This window comes from Acipenser ruthenus, chromosome 27, assembly GCF_902713425.1.
Source record: "Acipenser ruthenus chromosome 27, fAciRut3.2 maternal haplotype, whole genome shotgun sequence".
In the NCBI taxonomy this organism is placed as follows: Eukaryota; Metazoa; Chordata; class Actinopteri; order Acipenseriformes; family Acipenseridae; genus Acipenser; species Acipenser ruthenus.
This window is the reverse complement of record NC_081215.1, coordinates 7,890,029-7,902,058: the sequence shown is the minus strand read 5'-3', so window position 1 is coordinate 7,902,058 and position 12,030 is coordinate 7,890,029. Positions and strand designations below refer to the sequence as shown.

At 41.2% G+C, this 12,030-nt stretch overlaps 1 protein-coding gene across 1 annotated transcript in view; it reads right to left on the bottom strand.

Moving 5' to 3' along the window:
• Window positions 1-5,729, bottom strand: part of LOC117425403 (E3 ubiquitin-protein ligase TRIM62-like) — a 65,966-nt gene extending 60,237 nt beyond the window's left edge. Inside the window, exon 1 of the mRNA XM_059001948.1 lies at window positions 5,675-5,729. The gene's annotated coding sequence lies outside the window, so the exon portion shown is untranslated. The remainder of the gene's footprint in view (window positions 1-5,674) is intronic.
• Between the last annotated feature and the right edge of the window lie 6,301 nt (window positions 5,730-12,030).

Here is a 12,030-nt window from a genome sequence, read left to right as displayed (position 1 = left end):
GGCAGCCCGGCTCCCTCTGGTGGCGGAGGCGGGAACGGCGGCCCGGCTCCCTCTGGTGGCGGAGGCGGGAACGGCGGCCCGGCTCCCTCTGGTGGCGGAGGCGGGAACGGCGGCCCGGCTCCCTCTGGTGGCGGAGGCGGGAACGGCGGCCCACCCCTCTCTGGCTCTTGGGACAACAGCTCACCCCTCTCTGGCTCTCGGGACAACAGCTCACCCCTCTCTGGCTCTCGGGACAACAGCTCACCCCTCTCTGGCTCTCGGGACAACAGCTCACCCCTCTCTGGCTCTCGGGACGATGGCTCACCCCTCTCTGGCTCTCGGGACGACGGCTCCACCTTCTTTGTTGGAATGATTGGGGCGTCTCCCATATCTACCGCCAGGTAATTAATGACCATCAGGGCCAGCTCTGCGAAGGACGCCGGGTGATGCTGTTCCTCCCACTTTTCCCACCTCCCCCCATCTCGACGCCACAGCGTGTTGATAACTATGGGGAGGTCGTGGGAGAGGTCTGCCTCAGGGTGCATCAACCAGTCCCATATTTCCTGGGATGGTGGTGAAGGCGGTGATGTAGGAAGTGGTGGGGTGGCTGCCGAGGACGGGGTTTGCAGCTGCTCCTGGTCCCGATTGTGGGGGCATCCTGCCCAGTTGTGGCCATCCACCTCACAGTAACCACACTAGTCAGCTGGTAGCCCATCTGGACAGGACCTCCACTGATGATCCTCCTTCCCGCACCAGGAGCACCAGGGGAAAAGACTGGCTGGGTCCTCCAGCTGGGGTGGCTGTTGTTGCAGCAGCCTACATTTCTTCGGCTGCTGCTTCTCCTGCCTTTGCCGCTGTCTGCTCTTCCCCATTTTCCCAAAAAAAAAATTACTGCTCTGAGCCTCCAGGTGGCGCTCTCCCGTTTCTGACACCAAATGTGACAGGATGGACCGAGGTTTGAGACTCAGAGACAGTTAAAAGTTCAAAATAAAGATTTTAATAAACAAAAATACAAAATAAACCAGCACAAGGGCCAAACAAAGAGATTTAAACACAAAATACAAACAAAACAAAAACTTACAAAATAAAGTTTCCAGGCTGGGCCTTGCCTTCACTGGAACAGAAAAACACCACATACAAACACACTCTTGCTTCTGGAACTCTCTTTCTCCTACTCTCTTCCCTAGCCAGGGCCTCTCCCCTGGCTTTTATCCCCTGTGGCTGGAGCCCAATTATTCAATAATTACTGATTAGTCAATTAGGGCTCCAGCCACATTCTCACATGTTTTTCTGGCAGGGAGGAATTTTAACCCCCTCCCTGCCAGTCCCAACATTTATCATAAAGACGGGGCAGTGCCCCGTCACAGGGAGCTCTGCTGATTCAGCGTGTTCCTACCCAGCGCTAGTGCAGATTATTCCACAGCCACAATGGAATGGCCAAACAGATGGAGAGAACAGCGCTCTGCTGGAGTGGCAGTTTTCCATATATCTGCAAAACTACTTATTCAGCTGTGATGAACCATGTTATGAACAGCATGTAACATATTGGAAGTATTAGAATCTGGGCTTATATGGGCACGTCTGTCCGTCTGTACACGTGTCTATCTGTATGTCACATTTTCTTACTTAATGACATCAAGGTCTTAAAAAAACTGTTTAAAATAAAAATGAAACTGTATGAGGCACTGCCATGTAAATGGAAGGAAAAACCTGAATTTGAATCTTGAGTTCCTACCTTAGGTCCCCAGACCTTTTCTTGTTAAAGTCACCCTTTGAACCCCCTATTGAAAAAAAGTGTACATTTGTATTGTATTAACTGCAATAAATCAAAAAAGAAATGTTGATAATGACAAACAGTTTTTACACCCAAAACAGTTTCATCCACTTTCTACATTCATATGCTTATCCAAACTCGAGTCTTGTGCAGCGGTGAGCCGGGTTGAAATAAACAATAATTGGGCTTACCAAATTGGGGAGAAAATAAGAAAAATAATTGCCGATTCTGTCAGAGCTCAAGTGCATCAGTGGTCTCAAAGTTTAGGCTAACAACAAAAAAAAGTTTAGTATAAAAGAAACAAGCTGTACACGAAACGATGAACTTGCATTTCACATACAAGTTTTTAATCCCTTAAAAGGATTCAGTGTCTTCCATGTTAGCCTTTGGGGAATAATTTATATTCATCATTGTGGCAGCAGTGTGGAGTAGTGATTAGGGCTCTGGACTCTTGACCGGAGGGTCGTGGGTTCAATCCCTGGTAGGGGACACTGCTGCTGTACCCTTGAGCAAGGTACTTTACCTAGATTGCTCCAGTAAAAACCCAACTGTATAAATGGGTAATTGTATGTAAAAATAATGTGACATCTTGTAACAATTGTAAGTCGCCCTGGATAAGGGCGTCTGCTAAGAAATAAATAATAATAATCATTGCAGATAGAAAAGAAACTGATGTGTGGGAGGCAGGGCTCTAGTGTTTCTTAATGAGTGGATCGGGGGATGCCGTAGATACATTATCCATCACTATTAAACACTCAGCAGAGAAATACTGGAAGAAATGGCAGACCTTTCAACCCAAAGACTTCTAGAAGTTATGTTTGTCACTGAACTTATTAGGTTTCTTTTAGTAAAAAAATAAAATGTTTATGGTGATGTTATTGTCTACTGTCCTTAATGAGCCATAGTTATGGATGTATAATAATAATTCAAAAATAGTTTCACACGCAGGGTTTAGTGTGCTTTATTATATATTCATGCACTGTAAATCCCTTCAAATCAGCAGCCTTTCTGATGAAGATCAGCCAGTATACGTGTTGTATTCCAGAGTATACAGTGGCTTGTCTCTAAAGCCCACTAGAGGATTCATGTATGTGCTGGATTATTATAGGTATCATTGCTATTGTAATGGCTGCTGTGTGTATGGGGTTGGATTTGAACCCTGTGGCCAGGCCCCCTAGGAATATGCGGGGGATAGTCCAAATAGTGGGTAGCTCAAAACTGACATGCATATGCAATTACATCAAACCCTTTTAATATAGCTCCAAAAGGAATTGAGCACAAATGATGCCAAGAAGCAGAGCTGAGTTCATCTATAACCTGGCATTAAAAAACAGAAAAAGTGTTGATAGAATCCAGTAGGCCTGTTTAGCTGTGGAAGTACCAGCTATTGCATTGATTCTAACAGTGTTCATAGTATACGGTCTATTACACTGCACAGGTACAGCATAAGAAAGGTGCAAACAGGCACATTGCAGGCTTCTGTGGGCTATATTTTGCTACTGGACTTTGTATTCACAACCTTCAAATACTGTACAGCAACTTCTTTTAATGGAAACCTTCTTATATGAAGCTTGCATTTCCCATAGGATATTAAGATGGTTAGAAATCATTTGCATGACTGCTATTTGAGAGTGATATTAGGCAGGCTGTGATAATCACCCAAGTGTATTCAGGAGCAGTCTCCATTGACTCCTGTTATATTCTGGTCATTCCATTGTGATAATAAGTAGAGGTTGGCATTAACAGGAATGAGATCAAGTGATAATTTTGGAACTTCCTCCAACACTTTAAATATGCTGCGAGCCTGAACCATTTTGAGATGGAAACTGGAGCAGAGGAGTGGGTCGCTGACACAAAAGTACCTCCATTGTGCTGTACCGTAAATATACAGCTACCGATCCCCCTGCAAAGCACATAGAGTAACGGCAGCTGTACCTATGTCACACCCTCCACTTTCAGTACACCTGGAGAACCAAATGTCATTAAACTTGGTATTGACATTATCTAGCACAACTTATTGAGAGTGTTCTGGGGATATACGGAGGCGTAAGTCCACCTGTATGTCACTCTTACATTTTTGCACATATGTGGTTCTTCTCTGCATGTTGTCCCTCTACACCCTCGCACCAGCAGTCATTTAAATTAGAGTATACATTGTGAAAAAGCTTGTATTAATATCCCTTGAGGGAAAGTGTTTTGCTGCATATTTAAAATAAATCTAGTTTGATGGAAATCCTAGAAATATTAATTCTTAATGTGGAACAAGCAACTCAAACTCAAATGATACTTCTGCATTCATTATTAAGAAACACCCCCAGGGCTACACTCTCAGTTACATCCCATTGATTTCAAAGGTTAAATCAATGAATATCTAATGTGTGTTTTATTGTTGTTTCAGTAGAACAACCCACAGGTTCGGTGAGAGATGAGTGTAGAACTGAACATGCATACAGTAATACATGCACACTCCAAAGGGCTCAAACTTGATAGAAGGGACACGTCTGCCAAATTTCAAGGGTCTATAATTGAGAACCTCCCCTTTTGATTTGGAAGAAAGACGGCACTGTACGCAACTAAGTTATATTTATTTGTTGTTGTAACGGGTGTTCTGTTACTGTGCGAGACGAGAGAGACACAGAGGTTGACGTTGAAACGCTGCTCATCTGTACATTGACAGATACATTGGTAGGTGGAACCCAGGGTTCATTGATAATCAATTAGTCAACACCTGGCCACAAGCTTCAGATGAATTACAATTAGATAGGGAGGGAATTCTAAACTCCCAGCCCTGCCATATCTAGCACAAACATATCCTACTATTACCCTTTCACTCGCTGGCATTGTTTCTGCCGTACCACCGTATAGAGCTTGTAAACTGTAACCGACTCGTCACATACATTCCCTTAGGCCTACCCTCAGAGCTCCTGCTCTGCAAACTGGCATACGTACTACTTTGTTGAGTTTAAGCAGAGGTTACATCGGGAGCAGGACTACAGTCCCACAGTCCCCTGCAGAGACGACACATTTCTACAGTCCCACAGTCCCCTGCAGAGACGACACATTTCTAAGGAATCGAGCGACGTGTATCAATGATTTATATCAAATGTAGAAGAAAGGTAAGATAGGTAATCACATATAAAATATGAATGGCTTTGGGTTCTACATTAATTGCACTGGTATTGGTATGGATTTGTACTCAATAATTGAAAAAAAACAAGGGATTGTTTTGTGTTGAGTAATCAACACTCCCCCCCCCCCCCCCCCCCCCCATTTAATTAATACCTAACCACTTCAAACATCTTAAAGGGAATTGTCTAGAGTATCTGTGTACCCACATGAAAAACCATGCAGATGGCATTTCCATTCTCTTGCAGGGCTGGATTTACTATGAGACAATACAGTACCACTGTGTGCAACTGTGTCTAAGTATCTGCCATGCTTGGAAAATGTGATCTAAACAATCAGTCTGAGCCAAAAACTCCCACGTCCTTTGAGATGAGGGACCCTTCGACTGGCTGCACCCTGTCCATCATCAGCTGCCTGTCAGTCAGCCCGTTGCCATTGGGTGATGGTGATTGATATCAGCTAAGGTATGAAGCCCAAATGTGGTTTACAAAACACCAAGCATGAAACAGATGGATGCCCTTGATGCAGGAACTACAGCTCAGCAGGTTTTGATCCATTTTTGTATTAACCCTTTGTCAGTTGAAATACCAAAAACATTGTAAGCACAGCCGATATAAAACAATGAAAAAAACAATGTGCATTTAGTAAAAAAATAAATAAAAAACCTTCTACATTTTAAAAACACATCAATTGGCATAAAATACAGATTACACACACCCGAACTTGCCCTACCAAATATCCAATACAATAATAAATAAAAACATTTCAACTCGCTAAACAATGCAACCAGCTTACCTTGTGAAAGGCAGGGATAGATTGCACAACACAGGACCCAGGCAGAGCAGGTCTGAGGCAGACTCTCTCTCACTGCCCAGGCTGATCAGGTTTTTACAGTTGGCAACTGATTTCTAATTGAAACAAATGAGCCCCTGCCTGGGTCCAATTATCCCACTTCTTACAATTAGCTTGGAAGTCACACCCGTTGTACAATTAACCCATTTCAAGCTGTTTCATAAAGAACTTGAGTCGGCTCAAAAATAAATACATGACTCTAAAAGGTGAGTGATTCATTAGAATATTTTGTGAACCCCTTAAAGATAAAGCACTCGACAGCACACACATTTCTTTACCAGTGGTGCCATGGTAGAGCCAAAAAACCCTGCCTACACTTCCACACAACTCTGCTCAACTACGAGTGATGTCCATTTGGCAGCAGGTTCTATGGCAGGGGTCTCCAATCCTGGCCCTGGAGAGCGACTGTGGCTGCTGGTTTTCATTTCAACCAAACTCTCAGTTACTTAATTGAACCAATTATTGGCTTAATTAGTCAAGATTAACGGGTGTTCCAGATCTTTAGCCACTGATGATGTAAAGAGACCTATAAAACCTGCTGGAGAGGGGCTCTCCAGGACCAGGGTTGGAGACCCCTGTTCTATGGAGACACTCTTTGCCATCAAATTGATCGGTCAAGGATTCGGCCTACAGGAAAGCCTGCACATCTGAGTCGGAAAGGAAAGGAAGAGGAGAAAGACGTGAATAATGTGCTCTGTATTTAGCTGAAGAGATTATGAAAAAATATAAAATTATATTTGGATGTCAAGGAACAAAACATGGCCAGCCAAGGAGAGACACACCATTTGAGAATAAATATGAAAATAAATGCTGTACATCAAACAAAAATTACTGTGAGTAAAATAAAAATAAAAAGACTGACTTAAAGCAAAGAACTATAGAAAAATTTGCATTGGCAAAAAATCAGATTGGGTGGAGGCCTGCCTGTGGATACTCATTTCCCCCCTCTGGAAATAAAAATCCAATCTACTATGAACATGGAAAGATACAGCTTTGTGTCCTCAGACAGTGACTGATGGCATGGTACTGTATCTCCTGACTTCTTTAAATAGGCTACATAATACAACACACACTTTAGCTTTTTTTGTGTGTGTGTGTATAACCTAAATTAATATTTATACACTGTGTGGGAATGTCATAGGATTATAATACGTAACCCTATGTTGCATGTCAACTACATGCAATCCTAATTGTTCACAAAGCGCTATTAAGAAAACGTGTTAATAGCACTAATTCAAGCACACACAGTGACACGTCGGTCACTGTCTTTTGGGTGAGACATAGTTGTAAGTGACTCTGCAGCTGATGCATAGTTCACACACCCTAGTCTCTGTAAGTCGCCTTGGATAAAGGCATCTGCTAAATAAACTAATAATATATTATTAGTTTATTTAGCAGATGCCTTTATCCAAGGGACAGAACAGTCTAAGCTTAAAGCAATCAGCTATCTGATCACCAAATACAAATATAAAAAAGTGTACACTAGCTACAATTTGGTAGATTTAGATTTAGTTAGATTTGGTATTAACAAACAACGAAGCAAGGATACACAATTTACAGGTAATAGAACCACTAGGAATAAGTGACCAGAATATGGTAGAGTTTGTGGCAAATAAATCAAGGGCAGTACACAAATCAAAGACAATGGTTTACAATTCCAGGAGAGCAGATTACAAAGGAATGCAACAAGAGCTTGTAAACATAGACTGGTATAGAATACTAATAGATAATGAAGCTGAAAACAACTGGATTACATTTAGAGATATAATGTTAGAAATGCAGGATACATTTACCCTAAAAATGAAAAAAGGTAAACTTAAGAAAAAGAGCCCACGGTGGGTAAATCGATCCATTAAGCTGAGTATTAAAAACAAAAGAAAATGATATCTTCTGTAACACCATTGACCTTATTTTCAGGTTGGTGCCCTCTTATAAAAACCCAGAAACTAAAAGTTGAATTTTGATTATACAAAAACAAAAGAAACAAACAAAACCTAGCTCTTCCGAGCACTTACTAAACATTTATGACAGCAGGACAGCTAAGCTGTTTTTTCAGGAATACGACATACAGTCGGACTCTTCACTCAGCAGCAGCAGCCCTGAATGAATTAACTCTGGGGTTTATATGCACCAGAGAAACAGGTATAGGCAGCTTCTCTAATTTACAACAAGGCCATCTGCCAAAACAACAAAACAATTAAACAATTACCACATAATTAAACCATTAAATAATAATACAATTAAACAATAATATAATTTAGGCTGGCAGGGAGGCTTTTAACCCTGTGCCTGCCACTAAACACACATATATACACTTGCAGGGCCCCTGCCCTGCTACACTTCCATTAAATCAAAGGGAGCAGCCTCACAGAGTACAAAAAACAGACTAGGAGAGCGAAAAGGGAATTAGAGAGACAAGTAGCGGCAGATTGTAAACTTAATCCAAAAGGGTTTTTTCAATATGTTAATGCTAAAGGAAACTAAAAGACAGCAGTGACAGCAGTGGTAATTTAGTGACAAAAGACAACCAAAATCACAGAGGTACTTAATCAATATTTCGTACAGGTATTTACAAAGGAAGATTTATACAATATACCAAAGTTAACAGAATGTACACAGACATCATTCCAAGAGTTTGTTATAAAAGAGAATGAAGTACTAAGGGAGCTAGCAGCACTTAAAATAAACAAATCCTCAGGGACCGATGGAATCTGTCCAGGAGTCCTTAGGGAAACTAGAGAACAGATTTTTAAACCAATATGTTATATATTCAACAAATCTATAAATAAAGGAGCCATCCCACTGGGCTGGAAAATTGGCAACAGTGTTCCTATATTTAAAAATGGGAGATACATTGGACCTCGGGAACTACATGTAAAATCATGGAAACTATAAAAAAAGGACCAAAATGGAGGAATATTTAAATAGTAACAACATTATAGGAGACAAGAAAAGACTGGATGTGTCATGTACAATATTGTATAACCCCCTCTGTGACCATAATAAGACCCTTAGCTAGCCGCCTGGAAGAACGGCGGTCTGTCTAGCCACGGATTCCCAGAGGTTTAATTTCCCCTACTAACCTGGTTAGGGTTTTTTTTGGTCAATTGTGTGGGTTTTTAGCGTGAGAAAGCAATTTACCCACCCTTTAAGGTACAGTGTTTTAAACACACCCTTCCTATAGTGCGTGGAATGTGCATGGTATGTGCGTGCAACATCACATAAATCATGACAGTGGAGAGAGAGTATCGGCTGTCTAAGCTGTGTGGAAACCTGGCCAATGTAAAATGATGGTGTTGTGTTATCTAGTAAATGCTTGTCCAGCTTCACAGGATATTATAGATGCTAGTGAGGTAAAGCACAAGCCAGAGGGCAGAGAGAGCTGGAGGGAATCTCACAGTGAGCCACACAGAACCCCCCGACCGGCCACCAGCCCTCACAGGAAGAGAAGGTGCTTGTTGACTCACAGTGACATCTAGTGGTTCTTCTTAGAATAGCGTTACTCTTCACCTCAGAAAAGTTTCTCATGGTACATTTTGACAGTCATTTTTCAATTCATCATGCTCAAGTTTATAATACGCATTTACCACCACAATAGAGATTCACCTGTCAAACATAAGAAATAAAAAAGTAAAGTAACACTTTACAAAAAATGAACAACATGAATGGCCTACAATTTGTAGTTATAGAAAAAATTAACAAGATAATGTACAATATAGAATAATAAAGGAAATAAATGGATTATTAGGCTTAATACCATGATGCCAGAAGGTTTAAATAGAAAGGAATAGTAGATCCTTACATCATTAACTATATTGTAAAGACATCACAAATAAGTGAGTGTAGTTACCATGGCATCAAAAGCCTAGAAGTACCTCCTGTTTGTTTTCAAACACACTTTCCCTTGACAACAAAGGTATGTTAAACATACTGAAACATTGAGAAGTTGGCTCTTTTGAGCAAAAACGTTTATATATTTTTTTTTGCTTGTGCTTTACAATGCTTACCACACGTTTGTGTTACATTCGTGTTTAAAATACATTTTAAGTATATCAGTATAAAATGGGCAAAAAAACATATTTAGATGTAAAGTATTTACCATATTTATTTTCAGTGCATACTTTATATATCCAAGGGGCCAGTAACACTTCAGTATACTTCCTGATACAAGCATTTTTTTTTCAACATCCTCTCACCCAAACTGCACGAAATCTCTTACACAGTACGTGACACCATACACACAAAGTATTAACTTATATCCCAGGTATGTTACGTGTGTTTTTTCAAAAAATTTCTTGATTTTCTTGAACCTGCAATAGCTTAAACCTGTGGTCTAGTGGATCAGCTGTCTAGTCATTTCAATTGAATCAATCAGCCCCTGGCCACATGGTATAACAAGACAAGGGAGAGTTTGTTGGGAGAGAGAGGAGGTGGTAAGTAGGAGAGTATGTTGGAGAGAAAGAAAGAAAGAAAGAAAGAAAGAAAGAAAGAAAGAAAGAAAACTGCAATTTTGTTCCAGTGTCTTTTCAACATTTTCTCCAACATACTCTCACCAAACAAACACTCCTTGGTCTTATTCTACCATGTGGCCACACTTTTCAAATCACTCTCAATCACACAATTAATCAAACAATCACTCAATTAACTAGGTCACACACACACACATGCACCCATGTGCAGAGCCTATGCTCTGTCACACAGTTATAACAAAAGTATGAAAAGAAATAACATGCACTAACATGACAGTAAGTCTACTCATACACGTCGCTACCATCTGCAAACTGTTCTGTGTCTGGATTCACAGGAGCTCCCATCGTTCTGTAACCTCGATCAAACAGCATCGAAGTGCTTTCCTCTGCAGGTTATCTGTCCACCCACATGGGGAACGGTGTCATGCGTCAAGCTTTTTAAATTATTATTATTATTATTATTATTATTATTATTATTATTATTATTATTATTTATTTCTTAGCAGATGCCCTTATCCAGGGTGACTTACAATCGTAAGCAAATACATTTCAAGTGTTACAATACAAGTAATACAATAAGAGCAAGAAATACAATAACTTTTGTTCAAGTGTGACAAACCACAATTCAATAATACAGCAGATAATAGTGATAGTTACATCAGGATATGATTAAATAGTGATAGTTACATCAGGATATGATTAAATACAAAATACTACAGGTTAAACACTTGGCAGATTACAGTATTCTGAAGTACAGGATTAAATGCAGTAAAATAGGCGGCAGATAAGAGCAAAATAAAGCACATTTAAATGAAGGGCGATAGTGTCCCAGGATACAAACAGAGGAGTTCTACAGGTGCTGTTTGAAGAGGTGAGGCTTAAGGAGGCGCCGGAATGTGGTCAGGGACTGGGCAGTCCTGACATCTGTAGGAAGGTCATTCCACCACTGCGGAGCAAGGGTGGAGAAGGAGCGGGCTCTGGAGGCAGGGGAGCGTAGCGGAGGTAGAGCCAGTCTTCTAGTGCAGGCGGAGTGGAGAGGTCGAGTGGGGGTGTAGGGAGAGATGAGGGTCTGGAGGTAGCTGGGTGCAGTCTGGTCAAGGCATCTGTAGGCTAGTACAAGAGTCTTGAACTGGATGCGGTGATCGGGAGCCAGTGGAGCGAGCGGAGTAGTGGAGTAGCGTGGGCGAAGCGAGGCAGAGAGAACACCAGGCGGGCAGCAGAGTTCTGGATGAGCTGGAGCGGACGGGTGGCGGACGCAGGGAGGCCAGCCAGGAAGGAGTTGCAGTAGTCTAGGCAAAAAAAGCATTCTTAATTATTTTGTTTTTACGGGGAATGGGAAAAAAATCAATGCCAGTTTAATAGCAGGGCCCTTTTCACAATTTACGTTTCTTTAATTTGTTTTAAGCAACGTCGGTGTAGAATATTAGGCTGCAGGTAAAGTTTCTTCTTTATTGTGAATGGATCATGAAGGAGCAGAACGAGGTGAGAATGAGGGAGCCATGGGAAGTGCTCTGTGTGAACCTGGGCTGTGCATCTGAACCCTAATAACCACGTGTCTGCTCGGATGAGGGTGAGATACAATACAGCTTTAAAGACTTAGTTACATATGTAACTCATTTACATATGTGAGCAGGAGGATGATGGGAAATGTAGTTCTGAGAGGTCCATGCAGGTACATGTGAAGCCATCTTGAGGCAGGGAATGCAATCAAAAAGTTTTAAAAAGTGGTCAAAATGTAAATAAATAAATAAATAAATAAAACAATACACACACCTTATGTAAACAGTTGTAGTAACACATGGGAACATGTAACACAATAAAATAAAAAGG